Genomic DNA, 26,335 nt, shown 5'->3' with positions numbered 1-26,335 from the left:
CCTACATTAAAATGTCACTCCACAATAAAACAACAATCGCCACCTCATACTACTAATTGTAAACCCCAATCAATAGAGTTATGTGACACTGTAGACATACACAGTAAAGTAAAAACAAAATCTCCTGGCCAGTACGGGTATCGAACCCGCGACCTTCGCGTTATTAGCACGACGCTCTAACCAACTGAGCTAACCGGCCTCAGATAATGCTCATTCTACGAATAAAGGTGGAAATAAATACACCGTACTAAATAAGAGCTCAAGACATTCCATAACAAATTCATCACCTATTGAGAAATAAACATGGAGAAGAGCCCCTAAGCAAGCTGGTCCCGGGCTCTGTTCACAAACACACCCCACAGGGCTCCAGGACAGCAACACAATTATGTGTGTGGATGAAGCTCTTAATTTGGCATTGGGAAAACACGAGATGAACTGCTACAAACAAAGACCCGCGAAAGCTAAAGAACACTCCGTAATGTTCACAACGACATAAACTTTGAACTCGCGAAAATTGGGAGATGCGGTCAAGAAAAACTGCACGTTATATCATCGGACCGTGAATTTGAACGTGAATTATGCTCCTATTTCAGATGACTCTGATGTTTTTCGTACGATGTACCCAATGATTAATGAAAACGTGCTCGGTAGGTCTATGTCCTCATTGTGGTTTTACAGATGTGTTTAATAGGTCTTATTTACACACTTTATTTCAACATTTATGAAATTGATGTTGTATTTGGTAGCACGTATTAGTATTTCCTTCGCCTCCAACCCCTTTCGATGCGTGGAACGGATGTGGGCGGGGCTAGGTCTACACAAGGGTGCTAATTTAAATGTAAAAAAAACTCACGAAAGCCATGAGGCCGATACGTAAAGCTTATTAAAGATCAGTGATACTATCCTTCCTTTTCCCTAGAATTTCTATGAGTGTAATATTTACTGTAAAGTTTAATTGTTTATTTCCTTTGTATATTATCTACCTCACTTGCTTTGGCAATGTTAACACATGTTTACGATGCCAATAAAGCCCCTTGAATTGATTTGAATTGAATTGAGAAAGAGAGAGAGAGAGAGACAGTGAAAGAAACAGTGAAAGACAGAAAGAGAGAGTAAGGAGAGGAGAAAGACAGAAAGAAAGAGAGTAAGGAGTGGAGAAAGAGAGAGAGAGAAGGAGTGGAGAAAGACAGAAAGAGAGAGTAAGGAGTGGAGAAAGAGAAAGAGAGAGTAAGGAGAAAGAGAAAGAGAGAGTAAGGAGTGGAGAAAGAGAGAGTAAGGAGTGGAGAAAGAGAGAGAAAGGAGTGGAGAAAGACAGAAAGAGAGAGTAAGGAGTGGAGAAAGACAGAAAGAGAGAGAAAGACAGAAAGAGAGAGTAAGGAGTGGAGAAAGACAGAAAGAGAGAGAGTGGAGAAAGAGAGAGTAAGGAGAGAAAGACAGAAAGAGAGAGAAGGAGTGGAGAAAGACAGAAAGAGAGAGAAAGACAGAAAGAGAGAGTAAGGAGGAGAAAGAGAGAGTAAGGAGTGGAGAAAGACAGAAAGAGAGAGCAATGAGTGGAGAAAGAGAGAGAGTAAGGAGTGGAGAAAGACAGAAAGAGAGAGTAAGGAGAAAGGAGAAAGACAGAAAGAGAGAGTAAGGAGTGGAGAAAGACAGAAAGAGAGAGTAAGGAGAGAAAGACAGAAAGAGAGAGAAGGAGTGGAGAAAGAGAGAGAGTAAGGAGAAGAAAGACAGAAAGAGAGAGTAAGGAGGAGAAAGAGAAAGAGAGAGTAAGGAGAGAAGAGAGAAAGAGAGAGGAGAAAGAGAGAAAGAAAGAGAGAGTAAGGAGTGGAGAAAGACAGAAAGAGAGAGTAAGGAGTGGAGAAAGAGAGAAAGAGAGAGTAAGGAGTGGAGAAAGACAGAAAGGAGTGGAGAAAGACAGAAAGAGAGAGTAAGGAGTGGAGAAAGACAGAAAGAGAGAGTAAGGAGTGGAGAAAGACAGAAAGAGAGAGGAGAGAAAGAGAGAGTAAGGAGTGGAGAAAGACAGAAAGAGAGAGTAAGGAGTGGAGAAAGACAGAAAGAAAGAAGAGAGAAAGACAGAGAGAGAGAGTAAGGAGTGGAGAAAGAGAGAAAGAGAGAGAGAGTAAGGAGTGGAGAAAGACAGAAAGAGAGAGTAAGGAGTGGAGAAAGACAGAAAGAGAGAGTAAGGAGTGGAGAAAGACAGAAAGAGAGAGTAAGGAGTGGAGAAAGACAGAAAGAGAGAGTAAGGAGTGGAGAAAGAGAGAAGAAAGGAGAAAGACAGAAGAAAGAGAGTAAGGAGGAGAAAGAGAAAGAAGAGAAGGAGAAAGAAGAAAGAGAGAGTAAGGAGTGGAGAAAGACAGAAAGAGAGAGTAAGGAGTGGAGAAAGACAAAGAAAGAGAGAGAAAGACAGAAAGAGAGAGAAAGAGAAAGAGAGAGTAAGGAGGGAGAAAGACAGAAAGAGAGAGTAATGAGAAAGACAGAAAGAGAGAGTAAGGAGTGGAGAAAGAAAGAGAAAGAAGAGTAAGGAGTGGAGAAAGAGAGAGAGAGAAAGAGAGAGAAAAGGTGGAGAAAAAGAGAAAGAGAGAGTAAGGAGTGGAGAAAGACAGAAAGAGAGAGTAAGGAGTGGAGAAAGACAGAAAGAGAGTAAGGAGTGGAGAAAGAGGGTGCAGCTGTCTGCTGGCTCTTTACCTCCCTTTACTTATAGTGCCCTTCTCTAGTTAATGTGTGACCAAGTGAGCATGGGGAAAGGTTGGTGTGTGTGTGTGTGTGTGTGTTTGTGTGTGTGTGTATGTGTGTAAATAATGAATGAATCAAATGATTGATGGACCCGTCTATCTGTTTCTTCACCATTCTGTCTCTCTGTCTCTTAGTCCATGAAGTCCCTGTCCACCTTCCTTACTTGTACAATAAAAAACGAATGAAAACTCCTACAATGAAAAAAAACCTCCTACATTAAAATGTCACTCCACAATAAAACAACAATCGCCACCTCATACTACTAATTTAAAATGCACATTGTAAACCCCAATCAATAGAGTTATGTGACACTGTAGACATACACAGTAAAGTAAAAACAAAATCTCCTGGCCAGTACGGGTATCGAACCCGCGACCTTCGCGTTATTAGCACGACGCTCTAACCAACTGAGCTAACCGGCCTCAGATAATGCTCATTCTACGAATAAAGGTGGAAATAAATACACCGTACTAAATAAGAGCTCAAGACATTCCATAACAAATTCATCACCTATTGAGAAATAAACATGGAGAAGAGCCCCCTAAGCAAGCTGGTCCCGGGGCTCTGTTCACAAACACACCCCACAGGGCTCCAGGACAGCAACACAATTATGTGTGTGGATGAAGCTCTTAATTTGGCATTGGGAAAAACACGAGATGAACTGCTACAAACAAAGACCCGCGAAAGCTAAAGAACACTCCGTAATGTTCACAACGACATAAACTTTGAACTCGCGAAAAGTGGGAGATGCGGTCAAGAAAAACTGCCACGTTATATCATCGGACCGTGAATTTGAACGTGAATTATGCTCCTATTTCAGATGACTCTGATGTTTTTCGTACGATGTACCCAATGATTAATGAAAACGTGCTCGGTAGGTCTATGTCCTCTCATTGTGGTTTTACAGATGTGTTTAATAGGTCTTATTTACACACTTTATTTCAACATTTATGAAATTGATGTTGTATTTGGTAGCACGTATTAGTATTTCCTTCGCCTCCAACCCCTTTCGATGCGTGGAACGGATGTGGGCGGGGCTAGGTCTACACAAGGGTGCTAATTTAAATGTAAAAAAAACTCACGAAAGCCATGAGGCCGATACGTAAAGCTTATTAAAGATCAGTGATACTATCCTTCCTTTTCCCTAGAATTTCTATGAGTGTAATATTTACTGTAAAGTTTAATTGTTTATTTCCCTTTTGTATATTATCTACCTCACTTGCTTTGGCAATGTTAACACATGTTTACGATGCCAATAAAGCCCCTTGAATTGATTTGAATTGAATTGAGAAAGAGAGAGAGAGAGAGACAGTGAAAGAAACAGTGAAAGACAGAAAGAGAGAGTAAGGAGAGAAAGAGAAAAGACAGAAAGAGAGAGTAAGGAGTGGAGAAAGAAGAGAGTAAGGAGTGGAGAAAGACAGAAAGAGAGAGTAAGGAGTGGAGAAAGAGAGAGTAAGGAGTGGAGAAAGAGAGAGAAGGAGTGGAGAAAGAGAGTAAGGAGAGAAAGAGAGAAAGGAGTGGAGAAAGAGAGAGTAAGGAGTGGAGAAAGACAGAAAGAGAGAGTAAGGAGTGAGAAAGAAAGAGTAGAGTGGAGAAAGAGAGAGAGGAGAGTGGAGAAAGAGAGAGTAAGGAGTGGAGAAAGACAGAAAGAGAGAGTAAGGAGTGGAGAAAGACAGAAAGAGAGAGTAAGGAGTGGAGAAAGAGAGAGTAAGGAGTGGAGAAAGACAGAAAGAGAGTAATGAGTGGAGAAAGAGAGAGTAAGGAGTGGAGAAAGACAGAAAGAGAGAGTAAGGAGTGGAGAAAGACAGAAAGAGAGAGTAAGGAGTGGAGAAAGACAGAAAGAGAGAGTAAGGAGTGGAGAAAGACAGAAAGAGAGAGTAAGGAGTGGAGAAAGAAAGAGAGAGTAAGGAGAAAGAGAGAGAAAAAGACAGAAAGAAGAGAGTAAGGAGTGGAGAAAGAGAGAGTAAGGAGTGGAGAAAGACAGAAAGAGAGAGTAAGGAGTGGAGAAAGACAGAAAGAGAGAGTAAGGAGTGGAGAAAGACAGAAAGAGAGAGTAAGGAGAGGAGAAAGAGAGAAAGAGAGAGTAAGGAGTGGAGAAAGAGAGAGTAAGGAGTGGAGAAAGACAGAAAGAGAGAGTAAGGAGTGGAGAAAGACAGAAAGAGAGAGTAAGGAGTGGAGAAAGACAGAAAGAGAGAGTAAGGAGTGGAGAAAGAGAGAGTAAGGAGTGGAGAAAGACAGAAAGAGAGAGTAAGGAGTGGAGAAAGACAGAAAGAGAGAGTAAGGAGTGGAGAAAGACAGAAAGAGAGAGTAAGGAGTGGAAGAGAGAAAGACAGAAAGAGAGAGTAAGGAGTGGAGAAAGACAGAAAGAGAGAGTAAGGAGTGGAGAAAGAGAGAGTAAGGAGTGGAGAAAGAGAGAGTAAAGAGAGAAAAGAGAGAGTAAAGAGTGGAGAAAGAGAGGAGAGAGAGTAAGGAGTGGAGAAAGACAGAAAGAGAGAGTAAGGAGTGGAGAAAGAGAAAGAGAGAGTAAGGAGTGGAGAAAGAGAGAGTAAGGAGTGGAGAAAGAGAAAGAGAGAGTAAGGAGTGGAGAAAGAGAGAAAGAGAAGGAGTGGAGAAAGACAGAAAGAGAGAGTAAGGAGTGGAGAAAGACAGAAAGAGAGTAAGGAGTGGAGAAAGACAGAAAGAGAGAGTAAGGAGTGGAGAAAGACAGAAAGAGAGAGTAAGGAGTGGAGAAAGAGAGAGTAAGGAGTGGAGAAAGAGAGAGTAAGGAGAGAGAAAGAGAAAGAGAGAGTAAGGAGTGGAGAAAGACAGAAAGAGAGAGTAAGGAGTGGAGAAAGACAGAAAGAGAGAGTAAGGAGTGGAGAAAGACAGAAAGAGAGAGTAAGGAGTGGAGAAAGAAAGAGAGAAAGAGAGAAGAGAGAGTAAGGAGAAAGAAAGAAAGAGAGAGAAGAAAGAGGAGAAAGAGAGAAAGAGAGAGAGAAAGAGAGAGTAAGGAGAAAAGAAAGAGAGAAGGAGTGGAGAAAGACAGAAAGAGAGAGTAAGGAGTGGAGAAAGACAGAAAGAGAGAGTAAGGAGTGGAGAAAGAGAGAGTAAGGAGGGAGAAAGAGAGAGTAAGGAGAGGAGAAAGACAGAAAGAGAGAGTAAGGAGAGGAGAAAGAGAGAGAGAGAAAGACAGAAAGAGAGAGTAAGGAGTGGAGAAAGACAGAAAGAGAGAGTAAGGAGTGGAGAAAGACAGAAAGAGAGAGAAGAGTGGAGAAAGAGAGAAAGAGAGAGTAAGAGTGGAGAAAGAGAGAGTAAGGAGTGGAGAAAGAGAGAAAGGAGAAAAGAAAGAAGAGAGAGAAGGAGTGGAGAAAGAGAGAAAGAGAGAGTAAGGAGTGGAGACAGAAAGAGAGAGTAAGGAGAAAGAGAAAGAGAGAGTAAGGAGGAGAAAGACAGAAAGAGAGAGTAAGGAGTGGAGAAAGACAGAAAGAGAGAGTAAGGAGTGGAGAAAGACAGAAAGAGAGAGAAGGGAGAAAGACAGAAAGAGAGAAGAGAGAAAGAGAGATGGAGTGGAGAAAGACAGAAAGAGAGAGTAAGGAGTGGAGAAAGACAGAAAGAAAGACAGAGAGAAAGAGAGAAAGACAGAAAGAGAGAAAGAGAGAGTAAGGAGTGGAGAAAGACAGAAAGAGAGAGTAAGGAGAGGAGAAAGACAGAAAGAGAAAAGAGAGAGTAAGGAGTGGAGAAAGAAAGAGAGTAAGGAGTGGAGAAAGACAGAAAGAGAGAAAGGAGAAAGACAGAGAAAGAGAGAGTAAGGAGTGGAGAAAGACAGAAAGAGAGAGTAAGGAGTGGAGAAAGACAGAAAGAGAGAGTAAGGAGAAAGAGAAAGAGAGAGTAAGGAGTGGAGAAAGAGAGAAAGAGAGAGTAAGGAGTGGAGAAAGACAGAAAGAGAGAGTAAGGAGTGGAGAAAGAGAGAGTAAGGAGAGGAGAAAGAGAGAGTAAGGAGAGGAGAAAGACAGAAAGAGAGAGTAAGGAGTGGAGAAAGACAGAAAGAGAGAGTAAGGAGTGGAGAAAGACAGATAGAGAGAGTAAGGAGTGGAGAAAGACAGAAAGAGAGAGTAAGGAGTGGAGAAAGAGAGAGTAAGGAGTGGAGAAAGAGAGAGTAAGGAGTGGAGAAAGAGAGAGTAAGGAGTGGAGAAAGAGAGAAAGAGAGGAGAAAGAGAGAGGAGAAAGACAGAGAAAGAGAAAGAGAGAGTAAGAGAGGAGAGTGAGGAGAAAGACAGAAAGAGAAAGAGTAAGGAGTGGAAAGAAGAAAGAGAGAGTAAGGAGTGAGAAAGAAAGAGAGAGTAAGGAGAGAAAGAGAAAGAGAGAGAAGAGAGAGAGAGAAAGGAGAGGAGAAAGAGAGAGTAAGGAGTGGAGAAAGACAGAAAGAGAGAGTAAGGAGTGGAGAAAGACAGAAAGAGAGAGTAAGGAGAGAAAGACAGAAAGAGAGAGAAGAAAGAGTGGAAAGAGAAAGAGAGAGTAAGGAGTGGAAAGAAAGAGAGAGTAAGGAGTGGAGAAAGAGAAAGAGAGAAGAGAGAGAAAGAGAGAAAGAGAGAGTAAGGAGTGGAGAAAGAGAGAGTAAGGAGTGGAGAAAGAGAGAAAGGTGGAGAAAGACAGAAAGAGAGAGTAAGGAGTGGAGAAAGAGAGAGAGTAAGGAGTGGAGAAAGACAGAAAGAGAGAGTAAGGAGTGGAGAAAGACAGAAAGAGAGAGAAGGAGAGAAAGACAGAGAGAGAGTAAGGAGTGGAGAAAGAGAGAGTAAGGAGTGGAGAAAGACAGAAAGAGAGAGTAAGGAGTGGAGAAAGACAGAAGAGAGAAGGAGACAGAAAGAGAGTAAGGAGAGGAGAAAGACAGAAAGAGAGAGAAGGAGTGGAGAAAGACAGAAAGAGAAAGAGAGAGTAAGGAGTGGAGAAAGACAAAGAGAGAGTAAGGAGTGGAGAAAGAGAGAGAAGGAGTGGAGAAAGAGAGAAAGAAAAGAGGAGAAAGAGAGAGTAAGGAGTGGAGAAAGACAGAAGAAAGAGAAAGGAGGAGAAAGACAGAAAGAGAGAGTAAGGAGTGGAGAAAGAGAGTAAGAGTGGAGAAAGAGAAAGAGTGGAGAAAGAGAGAAAGAGAGAAAGAGAGAAAGAGAGAGTAAGGAGTGGAGAAAGACAGAAAGAGAGAGTAAGGAGTGGAGAAAGACAGAAAGAGAGAGTAAGGAGTGGAGAAAGACAGAAAGAGAGTAAGGAGTGGAGAAAGAGGGTGCAGCTGTCTGCTGGCTCTTTACCTCCCTTTACTTAGTGCCCTTCTCTAGTTAATGTGTGACCAAGTGAGCATGGGGAAAGGTTGGTGTGTGTGTGTGTGTGTGTGTGTGTGTGTGTGTGTGTAAATAATGAATGAATCAAATGATTGATGGACCCGTCTATCTGTTTCTTCACCATTCTGTCTCTCTGTCTCTTAGTCCATGAAGTCCCTGTCCTCCTTCCTTCCTTGTACAATAAAAAACGAATGAAAACTCCTACAATGAAAAAGAACTCCTACATTAAAATGTCACTCCACAATAACACAACAATCGACAACTCATAGTACTAATTTAAAATGCACATTGTAAACCCCAATCAATAGAGTTATGTGACACTGTAGACATACACAGTAAAGTAAAAACAAAATCTCCTGGCCAGTACGGGTATCGAACCCGCGACCTTCGCGTTATTAGCACGACGCTCTAACCAACTGAGCTAACCGGCCTTAGATAATGCTCATTCTACGAATAAAGGTGGAAATAAATACACCGTACTAAATAAGAGCTCAAGACATTCCATAACAAATCCATCACCTATTGAGAAATAAACATGGAGAAGAGCCCCCTAAGCAAGCTGGTCCCGGGGCTCTGTTCACAAACACACCCCACAGGGCTCCAGGACAGCAACACAATTATGTGTGTGGATGAAGCTCTTAATTTGGCATTGGGAAAAACACGAGATGAACTGCTATAAACAAAGACCCGCGAAAGCTAAAGAACACTCCGTAATGTTCACAACGACATCAACTTTGAACTCGCGAAAAGTGGGAGATGCGTTCAAGAAACACTGGCACATTTTATCATCGGACCCATTTTTGCCGGCTGAATGTACAAATACACCACTTATTGTGTATAGAAGAGGTCGCAATAGACGCGATAAATTGGTCCATGCCAACTGCCAATCACAAAAGAAAACCAGCCAGGCTCTTTTACGCCCTCTTCCAAATGGTAGCTATAAATGCAGAGGATGCGCACAGTGCAACAACATGATAAAGTGTGAATATCTCTGCCACCCACACAGGAAAATGATCCCAAATAAATGACATTATTACGTGTTCCACCACCCATGTTATTTACATTATTAAATGTCCATGTGGGCTCTGCTATGTCTGTAAAACCTCTCGCTCTCTCAAACAGAGAATCAGTGAACATAAACGTTCAACCAGGAGAAACGACAGGGATTATCCAGTAGCAGTACATTTCAATGACCTGAAGCATGATATTTCTACCTTTAGATTTTGTGGCACAGAGAAAGTTAAGATATCAGACAGGGGAGGAGATATAAATAATACTCTGAGTAAAAGAGAATGTTTTGTGATTTTCACCCTCCAGACATTATTTCCTAAAGGTCGTTATGATGAAATGCCTGTCTATGTTAAATCGTGATTTGAACGTGAATTATGCTCCTATTTCAGATGACTCTGATGTTTTTCGTACGATGTACCCAATGATGAATGAAAACGTGCTCGGTAGGTCTATGTCCTCATTGTGGTTTTACAGATGTGTTTAATAGGTCTTATTTACACACTTTATTTCAATATTTATGAAATTGATGTTGTATTTGGTAGCACGTATTAGTATTTCCTTCGCCTCCAACCCCTTTCGATGCGTGGAACGGATGTGGGCGGGGCTAGGTCTACACAAGGGTGCTAATTTAAATGTAAAAAACTCACGAAAGCCATGAGACCGATAAGTAAAGCTTATTAAAGATCAGTGATACTATCCTTCCTTTTCCCTAGAATTTCTATGAGTGTAATATTTACTGTAAAGTTTAATTGTTTATTTCACTTTTGTATATTATCTACCTCACTTGCTTTGGCAATGTTAACACATGTTTACCATGCCAATAAAGCCCCTTGAATTGATTTGAATTGAATAAGAGAGTAAGGAGAGGAGAAAGACAGAAAGAGAGAGTAAGGAGAGGAGAAAGAGAGAGTAAGGAGTGGAGAAAGACAGAAAGAGAGAGTAAGGAGTGGAGAAAGACAGATAGAGAGAGTAAGGAGTGGAGAAAGACAGAAAGAGAGAGTAAGGAGTGGAGAAAGAAAGAGTAAGGAGTGGAGAAAGACAGAAAGAGAGAGAAAGAGAGGAGAAAGAAAGAGAGAGAAGAAGAGAGTAAGGAAAGAGAGAGTAAGGGAGAAAGAGAGAAAGAGAGGAGAAAGAGAGAGTAAGGAGTGGAGAAAGACAGAAAGAGAGAGTAAGGAGAGAGAAAGAGAGAGTAAGGAGAGAAAGAGAGAGTAAGGAGTGGAGAAAGAGAGAGAAAGAGAGAGAAAGAGAGAGTAAGGAGTGGAGAAAGACAGAAAGAGAGAGAGTAAGGAGGGAGAAAGACAGAAGAGAGTAAGGAGTGGAGAAAGAGAGAGTAAGGAGAAAGAGAAAGAGAGAGTAGTAAGGAGAAAGAAGAGAGAAGGAGTGGAGAAAGAGAGAAAGAGAGAGAAAGAGTGGAGAAAGAGAGAGAGTGGAGAAAGAAAAGAGAGAGTAAGGAGAAAGACAGAAAGAGAGAGTAAGGAGTGGAGAAAGACAGAAAGAGAGAGAGTAGTGGAGAAAGACAGAAAGAGAGAGTAAGGAGTGGAGAAAGAGGGTGCAGCTGTCTGCTGGCTCTTTACCTCCCTTTACTTATAGTGCCCTTCTCTAGTTAATGTGTGACCAAGTGAGCATGGGGAAAGGTTGGTGTGTGTGTGTGTGTGTGTGTTGTGTGTGTGTGTGTGTGTGTGTAAATAATGAATGAATCAAATGATTGATGGACCCGTCTATCTGTTTCTTCACCATTCTGTCTCTCTGTCTCTTAGTCCATGAAGTCCCTGTCCACCTTCCTTACTTGTACAATAAAAACGAATGAAAACTCCTACAATGAAAAAAACCTCCTACATTAAAATGTCACTCCACAATAAAACAACAATCGCCACCTCATACTACTAATTTAAAATGCACATTGTAAACCCCAATCAATAGAGTTATGTGACACTGTAGACATACACAGTAAAGTAAAAACAAAATCTCCTGGCCAGTACGGGTATCGAACCCGCGACCTTCGCGTTATTAGCACGACGCTCTAACCAACTGAGCTAACCGGCCTCAGATAATGCTCATTCTACGAATAAAGGTGGAAATAAATACACCGTACTAAATAAGAGCTCAAGACATTCCATAACAAATTCATCACCTATTGAGAAATAAACATGGAGAAGAGCCCCTAAGCAAGCTGGTCCCGGGCTCTGTTCACAAACACACCCCACAGGGCTCCAGGACAGCAACACAATTATGTGTGTGGATGAAGCTCTTAATTTGGCATTGGGAAAACACGAGATGAACTGCTACAAACAAAGACCCGCGAAAGCTAAAGAACACTCCGTAATGTTCACAACGACATAAACTTTGAACTCGCGAAAAGTGGGAGATGCGTCAAGAAAACTGCCACGTTATATCATCGGACCGTGAATTTGAACGTGAATTATGCTCCTATTTCAGATGACTCTGATGTTTTTCGTACGATGTACCCAATGATTAATGAAAACGTGCTCGGTAGGTCTATGTCCTCATTGTGGTTTTACAGATGTGTTTAATAGGTCTTATTTACACACTTTATTTCAACATTTATGAAATTGATGTTGTATTTGGTAGCACGTATTAGTATTTCCTTCGCCTCCAACCCCTTTCGATGCGTGGAACGGATGTGGGCGGGGCTAGGTCTACACAAGGGTGCTAATTTAAATGTAAAAAAAACTCACGAAAGCCATGAGGCCGATACGTAAAGCTTATTAAAGATCAGTGATACTATCCTTCCTTTTCCCTAGAATTTCTATGAGTGTAATATTTACTGTAAAGTTTAATTGTTTATTTCCTTTGTATATTATCTACCTCACTTGCTTTGGCAATGTTAACACATGTTTACGATGCCATAAAGCCCCTTGAATTGATTTGAATTGAATTGAGAAAGAGAGAGAGAGAGAGACAGTGAAAGAAACAGTGAAAGACAGAAAGAGAGAGTAAGGAGAGGAGAAAGACAGAAAGAGAGAGTAAGGAGTGGAGAAAGAGAGAGTAAGGAGTGGAGAAAGACAGAAAGAGAGAGAAGGAGTGGAGAAAGAGAGAGTAAGGAGTGGAGAAAGAGAGAGAAGGAGAGTGGAGAAAGAGAGTAAGGAGTGGAGAAAGAGAGAGTAAGGAGTGGAGAAAGAAAGAGAGTAAGGAGTGGAGAAAGACAGAGAGAAGAGAGAAAGAGAGAGTGGAGAAAAGAGAGAGAGAGTAGGAGTGGAGAAAGACAGAAAGAGAGAGCAATGAGTGGAGAAAGAGAGAGAAAGAGAGTGCAGAAAGACAGAAAGAGAGAGTAAGGAGTGGAGAAAGACAGAAAGAGAGAGTAAGGAGAAAAGAGAAAGAGAGAGTAAGGAGTGGAGAAAGACAGAAAGAGAGAGCAATGATGGAGAAAGAGAGAGTAAGGAGTGCAGAAAGACAGAAAGAGAGAGTAAGGAGTGGAGAAAGAGAAAGAGAGAGAAGGAGGGAGAAAGACAGAAAGAGAGAGTAAGGAGTGGAGAAAGACAGAAAGAGAGAGTAAGGAGTGGAGAAAGAGAGAAAGAGAGAGTAAGGAGAAAGAGAAAGAGAGAGTAAGGAGAAAGAGAAAGAGAGAGTAAGGAGTGGAGAAAGAGAGAGTAAGGAGGAGAAAGAGAAAGAGAGAAAGGAGTGGAGAAAGACAGAAAGAGAGAGAAGGAGTGGAGAAAGACAGAAAGAGAGAGTAAGGAGTGGAGAAAGAGAGAAAGAGGAGAGGAGAAAGAGAAAGAGAAAGAAGAAAGAGAGTAAGGAGAGAAAGACAGAAAGAGAGAGTAAGGAGTGGAGAAAGACAGAAAGAGAGAGAGTAAGGAGTGGAGAAAGAGAAAGAGAAGGAGTGGAGAAAGAGAGAAAGAGAGAAAGAAGAGGAGAGAACAGAAAGAGAGAGTAAGGAGTGGAGAAAGACAGAAAGAGAGAGTAAGGAGTGGAGAAAGACAGAAAGAGAGAGTAAGGAGTGGAGAAAGACAGAAAGAGAGAGTAAGGAGTGGAGAAAGAGAGAGTAAGGAGTGAGAAAGAGAGAAAAGAGAGAAAGAGAGAGTAAGAGTGGAGAAAGAGAGAGAGAAGGAGTGGAGAAAGACAGAAAGAGAGAGTAAGGAGTGGAGAAAGACAGAAAGAGAGTGGAGAAAGAGAAGAGAGTAAGGAGTGGAGAAAGAGAGAGTAAGGAGAGAAAGAGAAAAGAGAGAAAGGAGAGGAGAAAGACAGAAAGAGAGAGAGAGTAAGGAGTGGAGAAAAGACAGAAAGAGAGAGTAAGGAGTGGAGAAAGAGAGAAAGAGAGAGTAAGGAGAGAAAGAAAGAGAGAGTAAGGAGTGGAGAAAGAGAGAGAAGGAGAGAAAGAGAAAGACAGAAAGAGAGAGTAGGAGTGGAGAAAGACAGAAAAAGAGAGAGAGTAAGGAGTGGAGAAAGACAGAAGAGAGAGAGAAAGAAGAAAGACAGAAAGAGAGAGTAAGGAGTGGAGAAAGAGAGAAAGAGAGAGTAGAAAGAGAGAGAAAGAGAAAAGAGAGAGTAAGGAGTGGAGAAAGACAAAGAGAGAGAGAGAGAGAGAAAGAGAGAGAAGAGTGGAGAAAGACAGAAAGAGAGAGTAAAGGAGTGGAGAAAGAGAGAAAGAGAGAGAAAGAGTGGAGAAAGAGAGAGTAAGGAGGGAGGAGAAAGAGAGAGTAAGGAGAGGAGAAAGACAGAAAGAGAGAGTAAGGAGAGAAAGAAAGAGAGAGTAAGGAGAGAAAGACAGAAAGAGAGAGAAGAAGAAAGAGAGAGTAAGGAGTGGAGAAAGACAGAAAGAGAGAGTAAGGAGAGAAAGACAGAAAGAGAGAGTAAGGAGTGGAGAAAGACAGAAAGAGAGAGTAAGGAGTGGAGAAAGAGAGAGAGAAGGAGTGGAGAAAGAGAAAGAGAGTAAGGAGTGGAGAAAGAGAGAAAGAGAGAGTAAGGAGTGGAGAAAGAGAGAAAGAGAGAGAAGGAGTGGAGAAAGAGAAAGAGAGAAGGAGTGGAGAAAGAAAGAAGAGAGAGAGAGAGAGTAAGGAGAGAAAGACAGAAAGAGAGAGTAAGGAGTGGAGAAAGACAGAGAAGAGAAAGTAAGGAGAAAGAGAAAGAGAGAGTAAGGAGTGGAGAAAGACAGAAAGAGAGAGTAAGGAGTGGAGAAAGACAGAAAGAGAGAGTAAGGAGTGGAGAAAGACAGAAAGAGAGAGTAAGGAGTGGAGAAAGACAGAAAGAGAGAGTAAGGAGTGGAGAAAGACAGAAAGAGAGAGTAAGGAGAGGAGAAAGAGAGAGTAAGGAGTGGAGAAAGAGAGAGTAAAGGAGTGGAGAAAGAGAGAGTAAGGAGTGGAGAAAGAGAGAGTAAGGAGTGGAGAAAGACAGAAAGAGAGAGTAAGGAGTGGAGAAAGAGAGAAAGAGAGAGTAAGGAGTGGAGAAAGACAGAAAGAGAGAGTAAGGAGTGGAGAAAGAGAGAGTAAGGAGAGGAGAAAGAGAGAGTAAGGAGAGGAGAAAGACAGAAAGAGAGAGTAAGGGGTGGAGAAAGACAGAAAGAGAGAGTAAGGAGTGGAGAAAGACAGATAGAGAGAGAGAGTAAGGAGTGGAGAAAGACAGAAAGAGAGAGTAAGGAGTGGAGAAAGAGAGAGTAAGGAGTGGAGAAAGAGAGAAAGAGAGAAAGAGAGAGTAAGGAGTGGAGAAAGAGAGAAAGAGAGTAAGGAGGGAGAAAGAGAGAAAGAGAGAGTAAAAGAGAAAGAGAAAGAGAAAAGAGAGAAGGAGTGGAGAAAGAGAGAAAGAGAGAGTAAGGAGTGGAGAAAGAGAGAGTAAGGAGAGGAGAAAGAGAGGAGAAAGAGAGAGTAAGGAGAAAGACAGAAAGAGAGAGAAAGAGAGAGAGAGAAAGAGAGAGTAAGGAGAGGAGAAAGAAAGAAAAGAGAGAGAAGGAGTGGAGAGAGACAGAAAGAGAGAGTAGGAGTGGAGAAAGACAGAAAGAGAGAGAAGGAGTGGAGAAAGAGAAAGAGAGAGTAAGAGAGGAGAAAGAGAGAGAAAGAGAAGGAGAGAAAGAGAGAGTAAGGAGAAGAAAGAGAGAAAGAGAGAGTAAGGAGAGAGAAAGGAGTGGAGAAAGAGAGAGAAGGAGTGGAGAAAGACAGAAAGAGAGAGAAGGAGAGAAAGAGAGAGAAGGAGTGGAGAAAGACAGAAAGAGAGAGTAAGGAGTGGAGAAAGACAGAAAGAGAGAGTAAGGAGTGGAGAAAGACAGAAAGAGAGAGTAGGAGTGGAGAAAGAGAGAGAGAGTAAGGAGTGGAGAAAGACAGAAAGAGAGAGAAGGAGGGAGAAAGACAGAAAGAGAGAGTAAGGAGAGAAAGACAGAAAGAGAGAGAGAAGGAGAGGAGAAAGACAGAAAGAGAGAGTAAGGAGTGGAGAAAGACAGAGAGAGAGAGAGAGAAAGGAGTGGAGAAAGAGAGAGTAAGGAGAGAAAGAGAGAGAAGGAGTGGAGAAAGAGAGAAAGAGAGAGTAAGGAGTGGAGAAAGACAGAAAGAGAGAGTAATGAGTGGAGAAAGACAGAAAGAGAGAGTAAGGAGTGGAGAAAGAGAGAGTAAAGAGTGGAGAAAGACAGAAAGAGAGAGTAAGGAGTGGAGAAAGAGAGAAAGAGAGAGTAAGGAGTGGAGAAAGAAAGAGAGAGTAAGGAGTGGAGAAAGACAGAAAGAGAGTAAGGAGTGGAGAAAGAGGGGGCAGCTGTCTGCTGGCTCTTTACCTCCCTTTACTTAGTGCCCTTCTCTAGTTAATGTGTGACCAAGTGAGCATGGGGAAAGGTTGGTGTGTGTGTGTGTGTGTGTGTGTGTGTGTGTGTGTGTGTGTGTGTAAATAATGAATGAATCAAATGATTGATGGACCCGTCTATCTGTTTCTTCACCATTCTGTCTCTCTGTCTCTTAGTCCATGAAGTCCCTGTCCTCCTTCCTTCCTTGTACAATAAAAACGAATGAAAACTCCTACAATGAAAAAAACTCCTACATTAAAATGTCACTCCACAATAACACAACAATCGACAACTCATAGTACTAATTTAAAATGCACATTGTAAACCCCAATCAATAGAGTTATGTGACACTGTAGACATACACAGTAAAGTAAAAACAAAATCTCCTGGCCAGTACGGGTATCGAACCCGCGACCTTCGCGTTATTAGCACGACACTCTAACCAACTGAGCTAACCGGCCTCAGATAATGCTCATTCTACGAATAAAGGTGGAAATAAATACACCGTACTAAATAAGAGCTCAAGACATTCCATAACAAATCCATCACCTATTGAGAAATAAACATGGAGAAGAGCCCCCTAAGCAAGCTGGTCCCGGGGCTCTGTTCACAAACACACCCCACAGGGCTCCAGAACAGCAACACAATTATGTGTGTGGATGAAGCTCTTAATTTGGCATTGGGAAAACACGAGATGAACTGCTACAAACAAAGACCCGCGAAAGCTAAAGAACACTCCGTAATGTTCACAACGACATCAACTTTGAACTCGCGAAAAGTGGGAGATGCGTTCAAGAAACACTGGCACATTTTATCATCGGACCCATTTTTGCCGGCTGAATGTACAAATCCACCACTTATTGTGAATAGAAGAGGTCGCAATAGACGCGATAAATTGGTCCATGCCAACTGCCAATCACAAAAGAAAACCAGCCAGGCTCTTTTACGCCCTCTTCCAAATGGTAGCTATAAATGCAGAGGATGCGCACAGTGCAACAACATGATAAAGTGTGAATATCTCTGCCACCCACACAGGAAAATGATCCCAAATAAATGACATTATTACGTGTTCCACCACCCATGTTATTTACATTATTAAATGTCCATGTGGCCTCTGCTATGTCTATAAAACCTCTCGCTCTCTCAAACAGAGAATCAGTGAACATAAAAGTTCAACCAGGAGAAACGACAGGGATTATCCAGTAGCAGTACATTTCAATGACCTGAAGCATGATATTTCTACCTTTAGATTTTGTGGCACAGAGAAAGTTAAGATATCAGACAGGGGAGGAGATATAAATAATACTCTGAGTAAAAGAGAATGTTTTGTGATTTTCACCCTCCAGACATTATTTCCTAAAGGTCGTTATGATGAAATGCCTGTCTATGTTAAATCGTGATTTGAACGTGAATTATGCTCCTATTTCAGATGACTCTGATGTTTTTCGTACGATGTACCCAATGATTAATGAAAACGTGCTCGGTAGGTCTATGTCCTCATTGTGGTTTTACAGATGTGTTTAATAGGTCTTATTTACACACTTTATTTCAATATTTATGAAATTGATGTTGTATTTGGTAGCACGTATTAGTATTTCCTTCGCCTCCAACCCCTTTCGATGCGTGGAACGGATGTGGGCGGGGCTAGGTCTACACAAGGGTGCTAATTTAAATGTAAAAAACTCACGAAAGCCATGAGACCGATAAGTAAAGCTTATTAAAGATCAGTGATACTATCCTTCCTTTTCCCTAGAATTTCTATGAGTGTAATATTTACTGTAAAGTTTAATTGTTTATTTCACTTTTGTATATTATCTACCTCACTTGCTTTGGCAATGTTAACACATGTTTACCATGCCAATAAAGCCCCTTGAATTGATTTGAATTGAATAAGAGAGTAAGGAGAGGAGAAAGACAGAAAGAGAGAGTAAGGAGAGGAGAAAGAGAGAGTAAGGAGTGGAGAAAGACAGAAAGAGAGAGAAAGACAGAAAGAGAAGGAGTGGAGAAAGACAGAAGAGAGAGTAAGGAGTGGAGAAAGAGAGAGTAAGAGTGGAGAAAGACAGAAAGAGAGAGTAAGGAGTGGAGAAAGACAGAAAGAGAGAGAAGGAGTGGAGAAAGACAGAAAGAGAGAGTAAGGAAGGAGAGAAAGAGAGAGTAAGGAGTGGAGAAAGAGAGAAGTAAGGAGAGAAAGAGAAAGAGAGAGTAAGGAGTGGAGAAAGAGAGAGAGAAGAGAAAGAAAGAGAGAGTAAGGAGAGGAGAAAGAGAGAAAGAGAGAGAGAAGGAGTGGAGAAAGAGAGAAAGAGGAGTGGAGAAAGACAGAAAGAGAGAGTAAGGAGTGGAGAAAGACAGAAAGAGAGAGTAAGGAGTGGAGAAAGAGAGAGAGTAAGAGTAAAGAGAGTAAGGAGAGAAAGAGAGAGTAAGGAGTGGAGAAAGAGAGAGTAAGGAGGGAGAAAGAGAGAGTAAGGAGTGGAGAAAGAAAGAGAGAGAAGGAGAGAAAGAGAGAGAGGAGGAGAAAGACAGAGAGAGTAAGGAGTGGAGAAAGAGAGAGAAGAGAGAAAGAGAGAGAGAGTAAGGAGAGAAAGACAGAAAGAGAGAGTAAGGAGTGGAGAAAGAGAAAGAGAAGGAGTGGAGAAAGACAGAGAGTAAGGAGAAGAAAGACAGAAAGAGAGAGGAGAGAGAAAGAGAGAGGAGAAAGAGAAAGGAGAAAGACAGAAAGAGAGAGAAGAGTGGAGAAAGACAGAGAGAGAGTAAGGAGTGGAGAAAGACAGAAAGAGAGAGTAAGGAGTGGAGAAAGAGAGAAAGAGAGAGAAAGAGAGAGAAAGAGAGAGAAAGAGAGAGAAAGAGAGAAAGAGAGAGTAAGGAGTGGAGAAAGACAGAAAGAGAGAGTAAGGAGTGGAGAAAGACAGAAAGAGAGAGTAAGGAGTGGAGAAAGACAGAAAGAGAGAGTAAGGAGTGGAGAAGAAAGAGAGAGTAAGGAGTGGAAAGACAGAAAAGAGAGAGTAAGAGGAGAAAGAGAAAGAGAGAGTAAGGAGAAAGACAGAAAGAGAGAGTAAGGAGTGGAGAAAGACAGAAAGAGAGAGTAAGGAGTGGAGAAAGACAGAAAGAGAGAGTAAGGAGAAAGACAGAAAGAGAGAGTAAGGAGTGGAGAAAGAAAGAGAGAGAAGGAGTGGAGAAAGAGAGAGTAAGGAGAAAGACAGAAAGAGAGAGTAAGGAGTGGAGAAAGACAGAAAGAGAGAGTAAGGAGTGGAGAAAGACAGAAAGAGAGAGAAGGAGTGGAGAAAGAGAAAGAGAGAGTAAGGAGTGGAGAAAGACAGAAAGAGAGAGTAAGGAGTGGAGAAAGAGAGAGAGAGAGAGTAAGAGTGGAGAAAGACAGAAAGAGAGAGTAAGGAGTGGAGAAAGACAGAAAGAGAGAGTAAGGAGTGGAGAAAGACAGAAAGAGAGAGTAAGGAGTGGAGAAAGACAGAAAGAGAGAGTAAGGAGTGGAGAAAGACAGAAAGAGAGAGTAAGGAGTGGAGAAAGAGAAAGAGAGAGTAAGGAGTGGAGAAAGACAGAAAGAGAGAGTAAGGAGTGGAGAAAGAGAGAGTAAGGAGTGGAGAAAGAGAGAGTAAGGAGTGGAGAAAGACAGAAAGAGAGAGTAAGGAGTGGAGAAAGACAGAAAGAGAGAGAAGGAGAAGAAAGACAGAAAGAGAGAGTAAGGAGTGGAGAAAGACAGAAAGAAAGGAGTAAGGAGTGGAGAAAGACAGAAAGAGAGTAAGGAGTGGAGAAAGAGAGAGTAAGGAGTGGAGAAAGACAGAAAGAGAGAGTAAGGAGTGAAAGAGAAAGAGAGAGTAAGGAGTGGAGAAAGAGAGAGTAAGGAGTGGAGAAAGACAGAAAGAGAGAGTAAGGAGTGGAGAAAGACAGAAAGAGAGAGTAAGGAGTGGAGAAAGACAGAAAGAGAGAGTAAGGAGTGGAGAAAGACAGAAAGAGAGAGTAAGGAGTGGAGAAAGAGAGAGTAAGGAGTGGAGAAAGAGAGAGTAAGGAGTGGAGAAAGAGAGAGTAAGGAGTGGAGAAAGAGAGAGTAAGGAGTGGAGAAAGACAGAAAGAGAGAGTAAGGAGTGGAGAAAGAGAGAAAGAGAGAGTGGAGAAAGACAGAAAGAGAGAGTAAGGAGGAGAAAGAGAAGAGAGAAAGACAAAAGAGAGAGTAAGAGAGAAAGACAGAGAAGAGAGAGTAAGGAGTGGAGAAAGACAGAAAGAGAGAGTAAAGACAGAAAGAGAGAAGGAGTGGAGAAAGACAGAAAGAGAGAGTAAGGAGTGGAGAAAGACAGAAAGAGAGAGTAAGGAGTGGAGAAAGAGAGAGTAAGGAGGGAGAAAGAGAGAGTAAGGAGTGGAGAAAGAGAGAAAGAAGGAGAGAAGGAGAAAGAGAAAGAGAAGAGAGAGTGGAGAAAGACAGAAAGAGTAAGAGTAAAAGAGAGAAAGAGAAAGACAGAAAGAGAGAGTAAGGAGTGGAGAAAGAGAGTAAGGAGTGGAGAAAGACAGAAAGAGAGAGTAAGGAGAGGAGAAAGAGAGAGTAAGGAGTGGAGAAAGACAGAAAGAGAGAGTAAGGAGTGGAGAAAGACAGAGAGAGAGAGTAAGGAGTGGAGAAAGAGAGAGTAAGGAGTGGAGAAAGACAGAAAGAGAGAGTAAGGAGTGGAGAAAGACAGAAAGAGAGAGTAAGGAGTGGAGAAAGACAGAAAGAGAGAGAGTAGAAAGAGAGAGAAAGAAGAAAGAGAGAGTAAGGAGTGGAGAAAGAGAGAGTAAGGAGTGGAAGAAAGAGAGAGAAGGAGTGGAGAAAGACAGAAAGAGAGAGTAAGGAGTGGAGAAAGACAGAAAGAGAGAGTAAGGAGTGGAGAAAGAGAGAGAGAGTAAGGAGTGGAGAAAGACAGAAAGAGAGAGCAAGGAGTGGAGAAAGAGAGAGTAAGGAGTGGAGAAAGACAGAAAGAGAGAGTAAGACAGAAAGAGAAAGACAGAAAGAGAGAGTAAGGAGTGGAGAAAGAGAAAGAGAGAGTAAGGAGTGGAGAAAGAGAGAAAGAGAGAGTAAGGAGTGGAGAAAGAGAGAAAGAGAGAGTAAGGAGTGGAGAAAGACAGAAAGAGAGAGTAAGGAGAGGAGAAAGAGAGAGTAAGGAGAGGAGAAAGACAGAAAGAGAGAGTAAGGAGTGGAGAAAGAGAGAGTAAGGAGTGGAGAAAGACAGAAAGAGAGAGTAAGGAGTGGAGAAAGACAGAAAGAGAGAGTAAGGAGTGGAGAAAGAAAGAGTAGTAAGAGAGAAGAGAGAGAGTAAGAGAAGAAAGAAAGAGAGAGTAAGGAGTGGAGAAAGAGAGAGTAAGGAGTGGAGAAAGACAGAAAGAGAGAGTAAGGAGTGGAGAAAGAGAGAGTAAGGAGTGGAGAAAGACAGAAAGAGAGAGTAAGGAGTGGAGAAAGACAGAAAGAGAGAGTAAGGAGTGGAGAAAGAGAGAGTAAGGAGTGGAGAAAGAGAGAGTAAGGAGTGGAGAAAGACAGAAAGAGAGAGTAAGGAGTGGAGAAAGACAGAAAGAGAGAGTAAGGAGTGGAGAAAGACAGAAAGAGAGAGTAAGGAGTGGAGAAAGACAGAAAGAGAGTAAGGAGTGGAGAAAGACAGAAAGAGAGAGAGACAGAAAGAGAGAGAAGGAGGAGAAAGACAGAGAGTAAGGAGTGAGAAAGACAGAAAGAGAGAGTAAGGAGTGGAGAAAGACAGAAAGAGAGAAAGAGAGTAAGAGTGGAGAAAGAGAGAGTAAGAGTGGAGAAAGACAGAAAGAGAGAAAGAGAGAGTAAGGAGTGGAGAAAGACAGAAAGAGAGAGAGGAGGAGAGAAAGAGAGAGTAAGGAGTGGAGAAAGACAGAAAGAGAGAGTAAGGAGAGGAGAAAGACAGAGAGAGAGTAAGGAGTGGAGAAAGAGAAAGAGTAAGGGAGAGTGGAGAAAGACAGAAAGAGAGAGAAAAGGAGAAAGGAGAAAGACAGAAAGAGAGAGTAAGGAGTGGAGAAAGAAAGAGTAGAGGAGTGGAGAAAGACAGAAAGAGAGAGTAATGAGTGGAGAAGAAAGAGAGAGTAAGGAGTGGAGAAAGACAGAAAGAGAGAGTAAGGAGTGGAGAAAGACAGAAAGAGAGAGTAAGGAGGGAGAAAGAGAGAGTAAGAGAGGAGAAAGACAGAAAGAGAGAGTAAGGAGTGGAGAAAGACAGAAAGAGAGAGAAGAGTGGAGAAAGAGAGAAAGAGAAAGAGAAAGAGAAGAGGAGGAGAAAGAGAGAAAAGAGAGTAAGGAGAAAGACAGAAAGAGAGAGAGAAGGAGTGGAGAAAAGACAGAAAGAGAGAGTAAGGAGTGGAGAAAGACAGAAAGAGAGAGTAAGGAGTGGAGAAAGACAGAAAGAGAGAGTAAGGAGTGGAGAAAGAGAGAAGGAGAGAAAGAGAGAGTAAGGAGTGGAGAAAGAGAGAGTAAGGAGTGGAGAAAGACAGAAAGAGAGAGTAAGGAGACAGAAAGAGAGAGTAAGGAGTGGAGAAAGACAGAAAGAGAGAGTAAGGAGTGGAGAAAGACAGAAAGAGAGAGTAAGAGAGAAAGAGAGAGAAGGAGTGGAGAAAGACAGAAAGAAAGAGAGTAAGGAGTGGAGAAAGACAGAAAGAGAGAGAAAGAGAGTGGAGAAAGACAGAAAGAGAGAGTAAGGAGTGGAGAAAGAGAAAGAGAGAGTAAGGAGTGGAGAAAGAGAAAGAGAGAGTAAGGAGTGGAGAAAGACAGAAAGAGAGAGTAAGAAAGAGTGGAGAAAGAGAGAGTAAGGAGTGGAGAAAGAGAGAAAGAAGAGAGTAAGACAGAAAGAGAGAGTAAGGAGGGAGAAAGACAGAAAGAGAGAAGGAGTGGAGAAAGACAGAAAGAGAGAGTAAGGAGTGGAGAAAGAGAGAGAGTAGGAGGAGTGGAGAAAGACAGAAAGAGAGAGTAATGAGTGGAGAAAGAGAGAGTAAGGAGTGGAGAAAGACAGAAAGAGAGAGTAAGGAGTGGAAAAAGACAGAAAGAGAGAGTAAGGAGTGGAGAAAGAGAGAGTAAGGAGTGGAGAAAGAGAAAGAGAGAGTAAGGAGTGGAGAAAGACAGAAAGAGAGAGTAAGGAGTGGAGAAAGAGAGAGTAAGGAGTGGAGAAAGACAGAAAGAGAGAGTAAGGAGAGGAGAAAGAGAGAGTAAGGAGTGGAGAAAGAGAGAGTAAGGAGTGGAGAAAGACAGAAAGAGAGAGTAAGGAGTGGAGAAAGACAGAAAGAGAGAGTAAGGAGTGGAGAAAGAGAGAGTAAGGAGTGGAGAAAGACAGAAAGAGAGAAAGGAGTGGAGAAAGAGAGAGTAAGGAGTGGAGAAAGACAGAAAGAGAGAGTAAGGAGAAGAAAGACAAAGACAGAAAGAGAGAGTAAGGAGTGGAGAAAGAGAGAGTAAGGAGTGGAGAAAGACAGAAAGAGAGAGTAAGGAGAGAAAGAGAAAGAGAAAGAAAGACAGAGAGAGTAAGGAGTGGAGAAAGACAGAAAGAGAGAGTAAGGAGAGGAGAAAGAGAGAGTAAGGAGTGGAGAAAGACAGAAAGAGAGAGTAAGGAGTGGAGAAAGACAGAAAGAGAGAGTAAGGAGTGGAGAAAGACAGAAAGAGAGAGTAAGGAGTGGAGAAAGACAGAAAGAGAGAGTAAGGAGTGGAGAAAGAGAGAAGAGAGTAAGAGAGAAAGAGAAAGAGAGTAAGGAGGGAGAAAGAGAGAGTAAGGAGTGGAGAAAGAGAGTAAGGAGGGAGAAAAGACAGAAAGAGAGAGTAAGGAGAAAGAAAGAGAGAGAGTAAGGAGTGGAGAAAGAAGAAAGAGAGAGTAAGGAAGTGAGAAAGAGAGAAAGAGAGAGTAAGAGTGGAGAAAGACAGAAAGAGAGAGTAAGGAGTGGAGAAAGAGAGAGTAAGGAGTGGAGAAAGAGAGAGTAAGAGGAGAAAGACAGAGGAGTAAGGAGTGGAGAAAGAGAGAGTAAGGAGAAAGGAGAAAGACAGAAAGAGAGAGTAAGGAGTGGAGAAAGACAGAAAGAGAGAGTAAGGAGAGGAGAAAGAGAGAGTAAGGAGTGGAGAAAGACAGAAAGAGAGAAAGGAGTGGAGAAAGAGAGAGTAAGGAGAGAAAGAGAGAAAGAGAGAGAAAGGAGAAAGGAGAAAGAAAGACAGAAAGAGAGAGTAAGGAGTGGAGAAAGACAAAAGAGAGAGTAAGGAGTGGAGAAAGACAGAGTAAGAGAGAGTAAGGAGTGAGAAAGACAGAAAGAGAGAGTAAGGAGAAAGAGAAAGAGAGAGAAGAGTGGAGAAAGACAGAAAGAGAGAGTAAGGAGAGGAGAAAGAGAGAAAGAGGAGTAAGGAGAAAAGAGAGAGAAGTAAGGGAGAAAGACAGAAAGAGAGAGTAAGGAGTGGAGAAAGAGAGAAAGAGAGAGTAAGGGAGAAAGACAGAAAGAGAAAAGAGGAGAAAGAGAGTAAGGAGTGGAGAAAGACAGAAAAGAGAGAGTAAGGAGTGGAGAAAGAGAGAGTAAGGAGTGGAGAAAGAGAGAAAGAGAGAGAGAGAGTAAGGAGTGGAGAAAGACAGAAAGAGAGAGTAAGGAGTGGAGAAAGAGAGAGAAGGAGAGGAGAAAGACAGAAAGAGAGAGTAAGGAGTGGAGAAAGACAGAAAGAGAGAGTAAGGAAGGAGAGGAGAAAGAGAGAAAGAGAGGAGAAAGAGAGAAAGAGAGAGAAGAGAGAGTAAGGAGAAAGAGAAAGAGAGAGAAGGAGTGGAGAAAGACAGAAAGAGAGAGTAAGGAGTGGAGAAAGACAGAAAGAGAGAGTAAGGAGTGGAGAAAGACAGAAAGAGAGAGTAAGGAGAGAAAGAGAGAGTAAGAGTGGAGAAAGAGAGAGAGAGAGTAAGGAGTGGAGAAAGACAAGAGAGAGTAAGGAGTGGAGAAAGAGAGAAGTAAGGAGTGGAGAAAGACAGAAAGAGAGAGTAAAGGAGAGGAGAAAGAGAGAGTAAGGAGTGGAGAAAGACAGAAAGAGAGAGTAAGGAGTGGAGAAAGACAGAAAGAGAGTAAGGAGAGAGAGAAAGAGAAAGAGAGAGTAAGGAGTGGAGAAAGACAGAAAGAGAGAGTAAGGAGTGGAGAAAGAGAGAGAGTAAGGAGTGGAGAAAGAGAGAGTAAGGAGTGGAGAAAGAGAGAGTAAGGAGTGGAGAAAGAGAGAGTAAAGAGTGGAGAAAGAGAGAGTAAGGAGTGGAGAAAGAGAAAGAGAGAGTAAGGAGTGGAGAAAGACAGAAAGAGAGAGTAAGGAGTGGAGAAAGACAGAAAGAGAGAGTAAGGAGTGGAGAAAGAGAGAGTAAGGAGTGGAGAAAGAGAGAGTAAAGAGTGGAGAAAGAGAGAAAGAGAGAGTAAGGAGTGGAGAAAGAGAGAAAGAGAGAGTAAGGAGTGGAGAAAGAAAGAGAGAGTAAGGAGTGGAGAAAGACAGAAAGAGAGTAAGGAGTGGAGAAAGAGGGGGCAGCTGTCTGCTGGCTCTTTACCTCCCTTTACTTAGTGCCCTTCTCTAGTTAATGTGTGACCAAGTGAGCATGGGGAAAGGTTGGTGTGTGTGTGTGTGTGTGTGTGTGTGTGTGTGTGTGTGTGTAAATAATGAATGAATCAAATGATTGATGGACCCGTCTATCTGTTTCTTCACCATTCTGTCTCTCTGTCTCTTAGTCCATGAAGTCCCTGTCCTCCTTCCTTCCTTCTACAGTAAAAAACGAATGAAAACTCCTACAATGAAAAAAAACCTCCTACATTAAAATGTCACTCCACAATAAAACAACAATCGACACCTCATAGTACTAATTTAAAATGCACATTGTAAACCCCAATCAATAGAGTTATGTGACACTGTAGACATACACAGTAAAGTAAAAACAAAATCTCCTGGCCAGTACGGGTATCGAACCCGCGACCTTCGCGTTATTAGCACGACGCTCTAACCAACTGAGCTAACCGGCCTTAGATAATGCTCATTCTACGAATAAAGGTGGAAATAAATACACCGTACTAAATAAGAGCTCAAGACATTCCATAACAAATCCATCACCTATTGAGAAATAAACATGGAGAAGAGCCCCCTAAGCAAGCTGGTCCCGGGGCTCTGTTCACAAACACACCCCACAGGGCTCCAGAACAGCAACACAATTATGTGTGTGGATGAAGCTCTTAATTTGGCATTGGGAAAAACACGAGATGAACTGCTACAAACAAAGACCCATTTTACCGCGAAAGCTAAAGAACACTCCGTAATGTTCACAACGACATAAACTTTGAACTCGCGAAAAGTGGGAGATGCGTTCAAGAAACACTGGCACATTTTATCATCGGACCCATTTTTGCCGGCTGAATGTACAAATCCACCACTTATTGTGTATAGAAGAGGTCGCAATATACGCGATAAATTGGTCCATGCCAACTGCCAATCACAAAAGAAAACCAGCCAGGCTCTTTTACGCCCTCTTCCAAATGGTAGCTATAAATGCAGAGGATGCGCACAGTGCAACAACATGATAAAGTGTGAATATCTCTGCCACCCACACACAGGAAAACG

The 26,335-nt window shown here is 42.1% G+C and overlaps 6 non-coding genes across 6 annotated transcripts; all 6 read right to left on the bottom strand.

The window, feature by feature from the left end:
* Nucleotides 1–125: 125 nt before the first annotated feature.
* Nucleotides 126–199, bottom strand: trnai-aau. The gene has a single exon. It is a non-coding gene; the product is annotated as a tRNA-Ile (tRNA).
* A 2,879-nt stretch (nucleotides 200–3,078) lies between these two features.
* trnai-aau lies at nucleotides 3,079–3,152 on the bottom strand. The gene has a single exon. It is a non-coding gene; the product is annotated as a tRNA-Ile (tRNA).
* A 5,241-nt stretch (nucleotides 3,153–8,393) lies between these two features.
* trnai-aau lies at nucleotides 8,394–8,467 on the bottom strand. Its single transcript has one exon. It is a non-coding gene; the product is annotated as a tRNA-Ile (tRNA).
* Nucleotides 8,468–11,016: 2,549 nt separating this feature from the next.
* trnai-aau lies at nucleotides 11,017–11,090 on the bottom strand. Its single transcript has one exon. It is a non-coding gene; the product is annotated as a tRNA-Ile (tRNA).
* A 5,062-nt stretch (nucleotides 11,091–16,152) lies between these two features.
* trnai-aau lies at nucleotides 16,153–16,226 on the bottom strand. The gene has a single exon. It is a non-coding gene; the product is annotated as a tRNA-Ile (tRNA).
* Nucleotides 16,227–25,669: 9,443 nt separating this feature from the next.
* On the bottom strand, nucleotides 25,670–25,743 carry trnai-aau. The gene has a single exon. It is a non-coding gene; the product is annotated as a tRNA-Ile (tRNA).
* Between the last annotated feature and the right edge of the window lie 592 nt (nucleotides 25,744–26,335).

Source organism: Oncorhynchus tshawytscha, unplaced genomic scaffold, assembly GCF_018296145.1.
Source record: "Oncorhynchus tshawytscha isolate Ot180627B unplaced genomic scaffold, Otsh_v2.0 Un_contig_1829_pilon_pilon, whole genome shotgun sequence".
Classification (NCBI taxonomy): domain Eukaryota; kingdom Metazoa; phylum Chordata; class Actinopteri; order Salmoniformes; family Salmonidae; genus Oncorhynchus; species Oncorhynchus tshawytscha.
This window is presented reverse-complemented; position numbering and strand designations above follow the sequence as displayed.